The sequence below is a fragment of the Alligator mississippiensis genome, chromosome 13, assembly GCF_030867095.1.
Source record: "Alligator mississippiensis isolate rAllMis1 chromosome 13, rAllMis1, whole genome shotgun sequence".
NCBI lineage: Eukaryota > Metazoa > Chordata > Crocodylia > Alligatoridae > Alligator > Alligator mississippiensis.
Window position 1 is genome coordinate 23,190,771 of NC_081836.1, and position 13,165 is coordinate 23,203,935.

The following is a 13,165-nucleotide window of genomic DNA, read 5'->3' on the forward strand; positions in this document are numbered from 1 at the left end:
GGGAGGCAGCCCTGCAGCCCCCTCCTACTCAGAGGAATATTTTCTTTGAAGTAAAAACAATTCCAAGAGGGGAGAAAGAGTGACTGGAACCTGGTAGACAGGCTGTCCTACAGGGCCAGAAAACATCTTTAATGCATCACCAACTGGTTGGCGAGTGGATGGGGTGTAAGGGAGACGGAGCCCCATGGAACATCGCGTCCGACGATTGTAAGTACCGCCGTCCATCGGGTAGGCCCACCCGGGAAAGATGTCATAGATTTCATAGATTTCATAGACATTAGGGCTGGAAGGGACCTCGGAAGATCATCGAGTCCAGCCCCCCGCCCAAAGGGCAGGACGTCAGCTGGGGTCATAGGATTCCAGCAAGATAAGCATCCAGTTTCATCTTGAAGGTGTTCAATGAAGGCGCTTGAACAACCTCCGGTGGCAGGCTGTTCCAGACCTTGGGGGCTCGGACAGTAAAGAAATTCTTCCTTATGTCCAGCCTGAAACGATCTTGTAGTAGTTTGTGACCATTCGTCCTTGTCATCCCTTGGGGCGCTCTGGTGAACAAACGTTCCCCTAGATACTGGTGGTCACCCCTGATAAACTTGTAGGTGGCCATCAGATCACCCCTGAGCCTGCGCTTTTCCAGGCTAAAGAGCCCCAGGGCTCTCAGCCTGTCATCGTAAGGTCTGCTTCCCTGACCTCTGATCATGCGCGTGGCTCTTCTCTGGACTCTCTCAAGCTTCTCCACATCCTTTTTGAATTGTGGAGCCCAAAACTGGACACAGTACTCCAGCTGCGGCCTCACTAAGGCCGAGTACAGGGGGAGAATGACGTCCCGGGATTTGCTTGAGAAGCATCTATGGATGCAAGCCAGCGTTTTGGTCGCTTTACTAGCCGCAGCATCGCATTGCAGGCTCATGTTCATCTTGTGGTCACTGATGACCCCCAAGTCTCTTTCTTCCATAGTGCTAACCAACATAGCACTGCCGAGCCTATAAGGATGCTGCGGGTTTTTCTTCCCAAGGTGGAGAACCTTGCATTTATCGGCGTTGAACACCATCAGATTCTCATCCGCCCACTTGCTGAGCCTGTCCAGGTCAGCCTGGATCATTCGCCTGTCTTCTGGTGTGGATGCTTTGCCCCAAAGTTTGGTGTCATCGGCGAACTTGGCCAGTCCGCTTCTGACTCCAGTGTCCACATCATCAATGAAGATGTTGAACAGTATGGGTCCAAGGACAGAGCCCTGGGGGACCCCACTGGTCACAGGACACCACGATGAGTGACTTCCATCAATTACTACCCTCAACTGAAGACCCCTCTTATAGTAAGTTTAATGTCAAAGTTGTGGCAGGAGAGTTGAGGGGAGGGGCCACACCCCAATAGGCCGGGTGGCCAGAAGGGCACAAGACACCACAGGGCCAATGTGGTCCCCATTTACAAGAAGGGGAGAAAGGAGGACCTGGGTAACTATAGGCCAGTTAGTCTCACCTCAGTCCTTGGGAAGACCTTTGAGAAAATTATCAAGGAGCACATCTGCAGGGGCCCAGCATGAGAGGTAATGCTCAGGGGCAACCAACATGGGTTCGTTGAAGGCAGATCCTGCCTGACTAACCTGGTTTCCTTTTATGATCAGGTCACAAAGTCCCTGGATGAGGGCATTGAGGTGGATGTCCTCTTCCTGGACTTTAAGAAGGTCTTTAACACTGTTTCCCATCACATTTTCTCAAAAAAACTAGGTGACTGCAGCATTGATGCCTACACATTCAGATGGGTGGCAAATTGACTAGATGGTTGCACCCAGAGAGTGGTGGTGGATGGGTTGTTTTCGACCTGGAGAGATGTAGGCAGTGGAGTCTGTCACAGGGAACTAGGGTGTCCTGCTCCTTTTAAGAGCTGGAACTGCTAGGTAGAGAGCCCTAGCAGTCAGTTGGGAGCCCCAGCTGCTGGTTACTAGGGCAGCCAGAATGAGCTAGTGGGCCCACACCTGCCAGTGGTCAGCTGACCAGAAGGGGCAGGGCCTGGCTCGTATATAAACCCCAGGCCACAGGCCAGGAGGGCAGTTCTCTGCCAGCAGCCAAGGGGGAAGGAGCTATCCCAGATGAAGCAAAGGGGAGAGGCCTGACTGCAAGCACAGCTTCTGGTACTGTTGGGGGACAGAGCACACCATGTGTGGCTCGAATTATGTTCTAGCTGAGCGGCTTGAGTTATGTTATAGCCGTGGGGCTTGCATGTTGATTTCTGTTTATAAGTGGTTTGGGTAAGGCCATTTGGGGAAGGAGGAGGCCTCATTGGGGGTCCACTACAGCGTGGGGACCCCGGCGCCAGTGAAGGTATGGCATATGGGGGACACAGACCCTGGCGCCAGGAGGGCGTGGCATTTGAGGTGCGGACAGCCCAGCACCGAGGGGTGCAGTGACAGGGCTATGGAGATCCTAGCGCCGAGGGGTGCAGCGACAGGGCTGCGGAGAGCCCAGTACCAAGGGGTGCAGCGACAAGGGCTGCAGAGAGCCCAGTGAGGACAAGGGGCTGAATTATAATGAGGCCTAGGCAAGACAATGCCAGTACCATCTGTGAGGCTGGGGGTGTGGTAAAGGGGCGGTTGGAGCCACGCATATAGCCCATAAGACTGGGGTGTCCTGTGACATTTATTTTGGAACAGGACCCAGAAGGGGTCCGGGAACCCATGGGGTTCAAGGAAATCCAGCAGAACCGTGTTCAATGGGATGTGAAGGCAGCCTCCCTATATCATAAATCCATCAAGACATGGCGGGCGAGAATAGAGGGTGCCCATCAGGTTGAATTGGCACAGTCAAGGGGCCTTAGGGGTAACACGGCCATCCTTAGGGACCCCACCCCATGACGGAGTCCCCCAGGGCTCTGTCCTGGGTCCTGTACTGTTCAACTTCTTTATCAGCGATCTGGATGTGGATATGGAAAGCATGCTATCCAAATTTGCTGACAACACCATGATGTGGGGTGAGGTGGGCATGCTGGAGGGGAGGGACAGAATCCAGCTAGATCTAGACAGGTTACAGAGGTGGGCAGATGAGAATAGGATGGGATTCAATACAGACAAGTGCAAGGTGCTGCATCTAGGGAGAAGGAACCACAAACACACCTATAGGCTGGGGAACACCCCTCTTGTCAAAACAGTGGCAGAAAGGGATCTTGGACTCATTGTTGACTCCAGGATGAACATGAGCCACCAATGCAAAGAAGCGGTCAGTAAGGCTAACCACACCTTGTCGTGCATCTATAGATGCATCACAAGCAGGTCCAGGGAGGTGATCTTTCCCCTCTATGCGGCATTGGTTAGGATGTAGTTGGAGTACTGCATCCAGTTCAAGTCCAGTGCATCCACTGCACTTCAAGAGGGATGTGGCTAGCGTTGAGAGGGTCCAGAGGAAGGCCATTCACATGGTTAGGGGGCAGTAAGTCAGGCCCTACAAAGAGAAGCTAAAGGGCCTGAACCTATTCAGCCTCCACAAGAGAAGGCTGAAAGGGGATCTGGTGGCCATTTACAAACTCACCAGCAGGGACCAGTGGGAATTGGGGGAGGCTCTATGGCCCCAGGCACCACTGGAGGTTGCTAGGGATAAGGGACACAACTTGTTAGAGAGAAGGTTTAGGCTGGACATCAGGAGACATTACTTTAAAGTTAGGGTTGCCAGGCTCTGGAATCAACTCCCAAGTGAGGTGGTGCTCTCTCCTACCTTGGGGGTCTTCAAAAGGAGGCTGGACAGATATTTGGCTGAGGTGTTATGACCCTGCACTCATTCCTGCCTGGGGCAGGGGGTTGGACCTGATGATCTGTTTAGGTCCCTTCCGACCCTAAGCACTAAGAAACTATGAAACAGATTAAATTATCTAGCCTTCACAAAAAAGGATGTTACCACAGGGGCAGTAGCTTGCAAGTCATTTCACAGGTCAGTCTGCTACCTCCCATCTTTGAAGGGGAGCCTTTAAGGTAAGCTCTTTTTAAATTAATAGTAGCTAAAACTCAGGAACTAAACCAATACTTAACCCCCTTGCTTAGCTACAGTCCCAAGCAAAGGTGAGTTCACTAGGTAGTTTTCCTGGAAGCTCTCTCTCACCTTCCTTCACTGTAAGCTTGGTGAAAGTAAGCAGAGAAAAAGAAACTTTTAGGGAGCAAGGAGTAGTAAACAGGCCAAGTTACAGGTGAGTTTGCCAGGGAAGGTCTATTTGGAAGAGAGGCAGCAAGAGAGAGGCAGCAGATTAAGAAACCCAGATAAATGGCTGGAGGATATCCCAATGCCAGAGCTGCTGCCGCTGCCAGGACTTCCTCTGCTTGCACCTGTGAGGTGCCTATCTAGGCAGGACTGTTCACTATTGGGGCTTCCACCCAAGGGCAAATATAGTGCCCATCTTTAAGAAAGGGAAGGAGGAGGATCCAGGGAACTATAGACCTGTCAACCTCACCTCAGTCACTGGAAAATCATAGAGCAGGTCCTGAAAGAATCCATTTCTAAGCACTTGGAGGAGGAAAAGGTGATTAAGAACAGTCAGCATGGATTCACCAAGGGCAAGTCATGCCTGACCAACCTGATTACCTTCTATGACAAGATGACTGGCTCTGTGGGTGAGGGAAGACCAGTGGATGTGATATAGCTAGATGGACACCATCCAGGGCAAGCAAACAAGGCTTTTGATACAGTATCCCACAACATTATTGCAAGCAAGCTAAGGAGGTACAGGTTGGACGAATGGTCTATAAGGTGGATAGAAAAATGGTTGGATCATTGAGCTCAGAGGGTAGTAGTCAATGGCTCAATGTCTAGTTTGCTGCCAGTGTCAAGTGGAGTGACCAAGAGGTCAGTCCTGGGGACAGTTTTGTTCAATATTTTCATAAATGACCTGGAAGATGGGGTGAAGTGCACCTAGATATGCTGGAGGGTAGAGCTAGGATTCAGAGAGACCTCAACAAAGGAGGATTGGAGCAAAGGAAATCTCATGAGATTCAGTAAAGACAAATGCAAAGTCTTGCACTTAGGGTAGAACACTCTCATGCAACAGTACAGAAAAGGACTTGAAAGATACAGTAGACAGTAAGTTGAATATGAGCCAACAGTGTGTCCTTGTTGCAAAGAAGCCTAATGGCATACTGGGCTGCATTGGTAGGAATGTTGCTAGAGATCAAGGGAAGTGATTCTTCCCTTCTATTCGTCACTGGTGAGGCCGTATCTGGAGTACTATGTCCAGTTTTGCCCCTCACCCCGGTCCAGATGTAGGATGCAGACAAATTCAAGAGAGTCCTGCAAAGGGCAATGAAAATAGTTAGGGGGCTGGGTCACATGACTTATGAGAAGAGGATGAGGGAACTGGGCTTATTTATTCTGCAGAAGAGAAGACTGAGGGGGGATTTAATAGCAGCCTTCCACTACCTGAAAAGTGGTTTCAAAGAGGATGGGGCTAGATTGTTCTCAGTGGTGGCAGGTAACAGAACAAGGAGCAATGGTCTCAAGTTGCAGCAAGGGAAATCTAGGTTAGATATTAGGAAAAACTTTCTCACTAGGAGGTTAGTAAAGGACTGGTTATCCAGAGAGGCTGTGGAATGTTCATCCTTAGAGGTTTTTAAGACCCTTGACAAAGCTTTGGCTGGGATGATCTAGTTGGGGGTGGTCCTGCTTTGAGCAGAGGGTGGACTAGATGACCTCCTGAGGTCCCTTTCAACCCTAATTTTCTGTTTCTATGATTCTATCTGTGGATGCCATATGTGACTCACACTTCCAATGCAGACCTAAGAACAGAAGGTCCCTGGTTCTCACTTGGGTCCTCAAAAGGGAGCTTATGGACTTCAGTATCTGCCTTATGCAGCAGAATTACTGTAGTGATCATTGGGTTTAAAGACAGTAAAGCATAAATGAGAACTAAACAACACATTTTACTGTGCAGCAGTAGGCAACTTCTGAAGACCCTTTTTCTCACTGATACTAGCTACTCCCTACTGGGGTAACCATTAGGGCTGTGTGAGTCTTTGGATCTGGACCCGCTTTGGATGCTGCAGTGTCTGAAGAGGCACTTCCAGGTCAAAGCAGGATCCCAGTAATGGTGTCCGGAGCAGGTTGGGGGCATCCAAAGCACTTTGGACCTGCTTCAGATGCTTCGGAGTCGCTCCAGCCATTTTGAGGGAATTAGATAATTTCATTCACACTACAAGATAGACAATATCATGAGAGCCAGAAAGAAGACACACAAATAATTTCATTCACAGCACAAGACAAGATAGACAATATCTTGAGAGCCAGAAAGAAGACGTGCTATTTCATTCAGAACAGAAGAGACAATATAGTGAGAGCCAGAAAGAAGACACACAAATAATTTCATTCACAGCACAAGATAGACACAGATATTCACAGGAGAACAAGACAGACAGATATACAAAAGGATTCACACACACACAGAGACCTTTTGCAGCACAGGAAAGATCAATATGAAGAGTTCTGGAAAGGCAGGTGCCAGGTCTTCTGGTAGGGGAGGGAGAGGGGGTAAGAAGAGAGCTAGAGCTGCAAGCCCCCCCTGTCCCAAACACAGATGCATTCTATTCCTGAGCAGTCATGACATCAGGGCTGCCAGTGGAAACCAGGCAATGGGAGCAGTGTCTGCACCTAACGTCCCTGCACCTGCACCACCTCTGCTCAGTCCAGAAGTTGTTCATTTTCTTCACCAAGCCTCTCTAACCCCTGCTGCCAGTGGGTGGGTGGGTGGGTGCAAGGGAACCAATTTGGCATTGTGTCGCCATCTCCCCTGTTCAATAAAACCATTGTCATTTGCAACCCCGAGTTGGGTCATGTTTTACTGAATCCCAGTCCCTTCCCTATCTTAAATTCCAGCCTCATTCTCTCTCTCTTTCTCTCTCTCTCTCTGCTAGTTTCCTGGTCTCCTCCCAATTTCATCTCTCCTTTTCTGCCACCTCTCAGCCTCTCCTTGTTTTCCTGTTGTCCCTGCTGCCTGCTTCTTTTCCTGTGATTTTTCTGCTGTCCGTCTCTCTGTTTTCAGGCTTCCCCTGCACCTTCTGTAATCCTCCCCCTGCAGCTTCCCAGCTCCACTTAGCTGTCTTGCAGTTCGCTCCAGTAGCTGGAGCCTTGCTCCAGCTTCCAGTGCCTACTACTTCTCTAGCTGCCCCGGAGCCATCCTCTGGCTCCCCACACCCAGAGCCCCTCTTTAACACCCACACTTTCCCTTAGTCCCATTTTTCCCTCTCCCCATCTACCTTTTCGACTTCCCCGTAGCTCTGGCTCCAGACCCAGCCTCTGTGCTGGCATGCTTCCGTGTTCTGCAGGTGTTGGGTGTTGTCTTTTAATCAATTAAGATCAATTAACCTAAAGTTATCCCCAAACCTCAGTTCTTAAGTCTAGGCCCCTCTAGTCTACTGGTTCTAATACCAGTCCCGGTGACTTTCATTTCCAGTAACTTTAACTCCTTACACTTCTACTTTCTTACCTTAACGTTTCCCCAGGTATCCCAAGTACACCAAGCATATACATACATACATACATATCACAACACCCAACTCACCTGTGTGTACGTGTAGGTGGGTGGTATGTGTGTGAATTAGTGAATACACATATATATACATATATAGATATCAGTGTGTGTGTGTGTGTGTGTGTGTGTGTGTGTGGTATATGAATTAGTAATCCATGTATGTGTATTGGATGTGCAGGTGTTGGTAACTGGTAACTGATTCTGTCTAAATTTGGTGTATAGCATGTATGGGCTGAAACTGGTGATAGGTATGCATGAACCTAAACTAGTTACTTTAGAAGGTGTGTGTATCAGAGTTGCTAGTGTGTGGGTGTGTGTGTGTGTGTGTGTGTATATACATATATATATATATATATATATATATATATATATGTATATACACACACACATATATATATGGCATTGTGTGCATGATATACGAATTAGCAATCTGTGTCTAACTTTTGCGGTGTATAGTGTATGTGCTTGAATTGGTAATAGGTATGCATGTGCCTAGGCTGGTTTGAATGTGTATGTGCCTGAGCTGGTAGTGTGCGTGTGTATACACCTAATTGATTTGTGTGTTTGTATATGTGCAATTGTGTTACGCCCTCCTGTCTAACAGCACAATATTGAGATCCTGAGTTGGCCTGACCTCTCAGGGCAACAGTGGGGGATGGTGGTGATATACTAAACGTGTGAGACAGATATATTAAACATGTGAGAAGTCGCAAGGAGCTGATGATGGAGAGGGGCCACATGGAGAATCAGGAGAGGATGGTGGAGCAGGAGGAGAAGATCATGGTGCTGAGATGGTGATGTGATGTACTGGTGACCTCGATGAGAGTAATCAGGGACCGCTAGATATGCATGCTAGCATTTGCAGCATTAGCATGTATTCAAGCTGTTGGAATAGTGCAAAAAAGAAAATGGGCATGCACTAAGGAGTGGTGGGAAAACACAGTGAAATGCAAAGATGCATTGGAACTTGACTGGGCTGTGTTGAGAAAGCTCAGGACCAGCAACGCATTGTCTGGGGCCGCAAGAGCAGCTTGGACTGGTGGGAGCAAATCATGCTGACCACTTGGAACAACCAGCAGTGGCTGGAGATGTTCCGAATGATCAGGGAGACATTTTATCATATCATCTTAATGCTGGGGCTCCACATTGCGAGGTAGGACACCAACATGCTTCGGTCTATCCCACCAGACAAGAGAGTGGCAATGGCCATCATGAAACTGGCCACCCCATGCAGCCTCCACTATGTTGCAAACCAGTTCAGCATGGCTTCTACACGGCTGGGGTGGCAAATCATGAGGTATCCCAGATGCTAAAGGACATTGCTGCAAACAAATTTATCTGCCTTCGGAATCTGCAGCAGGTCATAGATGGCTTCAATGATAAGGGGTTCCCTAGCTGCACTGGGGCTCTAGACAGCACTCACATCCTAGTGGCCTTCGGGGAGGGGGAGGTCTTTCACAAACAGGCAAGGATTTGCCTCCATGATCCTGCAAGCCATGATGAACCACTGGGGCTGGTTCACAAACATTTTTACTGGGCGGGCTGGCAGCACTCATGACGCATGCATGTTCAGAAACTTTCCTCTCCCTGGCCTCATGGAGAAAGGACAGTATGCACCCAGAGCCCATGAGGCAGTGATCCGTGGTGTTGCTGTTCCTCCTGTTATATTAGCGGATGCTGCCTACCCACTAAAGCCCTGGCTAATGAAGCCTCATGGAGGGAACATTTCAAACCTGCAGAAACTGCTTTTCAACTACCGTCTGAGAAGCAGAAGGATGGTTGTTGAATGTGCCTTTGGCCAACTGAAAGGATGCTGGCAGGTGCTTATATGCCGGCTTGATCTGGAGCCAGAAAATATCACAACATTTGAAGTGGCAGCCTGCATGCTGCACAACATCTGTGAGATCTGTGGAGAGGTTCTCAGGGAATATTGCTGATAGTTACTAGCAGTGCTCTTTCTTTTTAATACAATAAATTCTTTTAAAGTTTACAACTAAACATCTGTGTCTGTCTGCAGGGGTGTGTGGAGTAGCAGATGGGGGGGTGGAAGGGAGGAGAGGATGAGCATGGCAGGGGGCTCATTACACATGGTAAGGGGTTACTGCTTGGAAGCTGGCAGTGGTTTGTGGGGGGGCATTACACACCGGCACCTACTGTCCAGTAGGTGGAAGTGTTAAATATGCTGGCCGAGGTAGGACTGGCTGCAGTGATGGGGGATGGGTGGGTGGTGAATGAACAATCTGAAGTCCACCTTAGGAGTGTGAGCAAGGGGGGAGGGGGAGAGTCCACATTCCACCCAAAGCTCAACAGCAACCTAATTTAATTTTTTTTGTACTTATGTACCCACCCTCTTTTTTTAGAATAAGGTTTTGTAAATTTTGTAATAATGTTTTGTAATTTTTTTGACTACTTATGTATGGCATGTTTTATTTCTTTCTTTATGGCACCCACCAATGATGCAGCCTGCTGATGCTTTCTTTTGATGCAAATTTTTCTTCATAGTTTCACAAAATAAAGGAGTCAGTCAATCACAAGAGTCATTGTCTTTCAACAATCCATTACTATCTTCTTTTCAATAGCAAAAGCAGGAGTGAGTTACATTTGTACTTACATTTGTCTTACACAGCTTACATTTGGGTTACATGTTATATGGCAAAACTGGCTAACTGTGGCCTCTGGTCCACCATGATCCACTGGCTGGGAAATTGGCTCTGTGCTCAAACCCAGAGGGTGGTGGTTGACAGAAGTCAATCATCATGGTGCCCTGTGACCAGCAGGGTCCCTCAAGGCTCTATCCTTAGACCTATAATGTTCAACATCTTCATTAATGATGTGGACATTGGAGTCAGAAGCGGACTGGCCAAGTTCGCCAATGATACCAAACTTTGGGGTAAAGCATCAACACCTGAAGACAGGAGGGTGATCCAGGCTGACCTCGACAGGCTCAGGAAATGGGCAGATGAGAACCTGATGGTGTTTAACACCAAAAATGCAAGGTTCTCCACCTTGGGAGGAAAAACCTGAAGCATCCTTATAAGTTTGGCAGTGCTACGCTGACTAGCACTACGGATGAAAGGGACTTGGGGAGCAAACATGTCCGGTAACCAGGAGGAGGACAATCAAGAAGGCCTCAGCCATGGGGCAACAGGGACCTGGGGAGGGAATTATTTTTTATTTAGTATTGATCTTTCTTCTGATATAAGATGGGTCTGCAAAACTTGTGCCATTCTTACCAGACTCATGCTGAAGCTCAATCCAAAGCCTGTGGAGAAAGCCTCTGCAATTCAGAGAAGAAACTCAAGGAGACAGATGAGAAGCCTCAGCAGTATTTGTGGCCAGCACCAACTCAAAAATTACAATGTGTAAGGGAGGGTGTTGATAAGACCCCAGGGTACAATGGGGAGACAGGGAGGGAGTTTTCCCCCATCCAGAATTTGCTGGGACATGGCCAGTAACCAGGAAGGGGGAGGGCAGTCACAGGGATAGAGGAACCAAGGGAGGGAATTTTCCTCCAGCCCAAAGCCCCAGCCGCAGGAATAGAGGGACCTGCTCATTACCAGAGAAATGGCCAGTAACCAGGAGGCCACAAGGAGCCTGGGGAACATTTCACACGCACACACACACTGTTGCTGAGCAAGCCCCAGTCACAGGGAAAGCAGCGCATCCTGAGCATTTCCTAAACAATTTAAGGCAAAGTGTGTGAAATGAGGCACCAGCCATGGGTTCAACAGAGAGATAGGGAGGGAGCCATGGGGAGAGAGGGCCTGTATTTACTGATTATTACTCATAATTACTGTGTGTGTCCGTGTCCCCATGTCCTATGCAGCAGGGAGAGAAGAGTGCCCAGGCAGCTGGGATTTTGAGCCCTGACTTTCATCTTTGCCGTTGGTAGTAAAGTGCTGCATGGCTGTAAGAGGAAGGATTGACAGTGTGTGACTGGGGGGGCCGGTGGATATGTTAAATGGTGTGTCTGACAGGCAGTGTCCACCTGGCCTGTTCTCTGTGGTTCTGGAATGGGAATGTTTGAAATAGGAAGGTTTGAAAAGAGAAAAGTTCAAGGAAGTCTTAGGGTAGGGGTAGCAAACTCAAAACAGACTGATGATAGCACACACACACTTGTATATATACTTATAACAACTTATAGTTACCATAGTTATTATAATTATAACTAACTTATGTTATCAAATAGTCATAACTATTATTCTATTCTATATAGTATAATTATATTTATAATAACTTATAGTTATAAGTATATATAGTCTACAGTATACAGTCTATATAAGTCTACAGACATCAGGCTATATACAAGTCTATATATGAGTCTATGTAATAAAAGTCTACTATAAGTATAAACATGCTATAATATGTAATAGTATACTGTTTGAGAGAGTGCTGAATGAATTGTCTTGCATGCTTTTCCATTTCTTCATCTTTTCTTCCTGATCTGGGACCAGGATGCAGTTAGCAAGGGAATGGTACCTAAAAATTGGAGGGAGGTAGCATAAGAGCATAGTAATATAATATGGCATAACATTATACTAATACTAGCAAATTGCCCAACAAGAATGACAGGGGCGGGGGGTGGGCAGGGACAACAGAGGCCCGTGTCCAGCCCCCCCACTTCAGGCTGGGGCTGGGACTGGGGCCCAGGCTGTTTCCTCCCCCATGCTGCTTTGGGCCTGGGCCATTTCCCTCCTCCCCTTTGGGTCAGGGCCTAGGCCAGGCCCTGCCTCATCCCTGCTGCTTTGGCCTGGGGCTATTTCCCCCCTTCCCCCTTTGGGCTTGGGCCGGGGCCATTTCCTGACTCCCCTCCACTGCTTTGGGCTGGGGCCATTGCCCCCCTCCCCTTCAGGCTGGGGATGGGACCTGGGCTGTTTCCCCACTCCGTTTGGGGCCAGGGCCTGGGTCAGTCCCCACCTCCCTCCATCCCCACCTTCTCCCACTGGTTTAGGCTGGGATCAGGGCTGGGGCCTGGGCCATTCCTCCCCTTCTCCCTCACTTCAGGCTGGAACCAATTCCCCCCTCCCCTTCGGGCCAGGGTTGGGGCAACTTCCCGCCTCCCCCCACCCCTTTGGGATCATGTCCCCACACCGTGTTGGGGAGGGTAGAGCTGCATTGGCAGTGGCACACCACTTTTCAAGTACCCCCGCCCGCTTCTCCATGCTGCTGGAGAGCTCTGTATAACAAAAGTCTGATACAAGTAATATATACCACAGCATATAGTTCAGAGAATGCTGAAGGAAGTGGCCTCTTCCTCTTCTGGGAGCAGCCACTGTGGAGCTCCCATGAAAGCATTGAAAAAGAGGATAGGATTTTTTATTGAAAACCAACATTCACCAAGTACAAACAAAACATTCCAACAAACCGGTTTTACAAGCAAGTTGAAATAGACAATCGACCCCCTCCACCCTCACTTACCAATGAATGCATAATAGTGCCGTTTTCTTTCAAGTCGCATGTCGCAAAGCTGCGCTCATCCAGGGACTCAAAGATTCCCTGCACCCTAGTTCTGTGGCCTGCAGTCTTGTCGAATGTTGTATTCCCATTTTTTTCTGCCTTTGGTGTTTATAGATTTCATAGACATAGACATTAGGGCTAGAAGGGACCTTGAAGATCATCAAGTCTAGCTCCCTGCCCCAGGTGCAGGAAGTCAGCTAGGGTCAAAGGATCC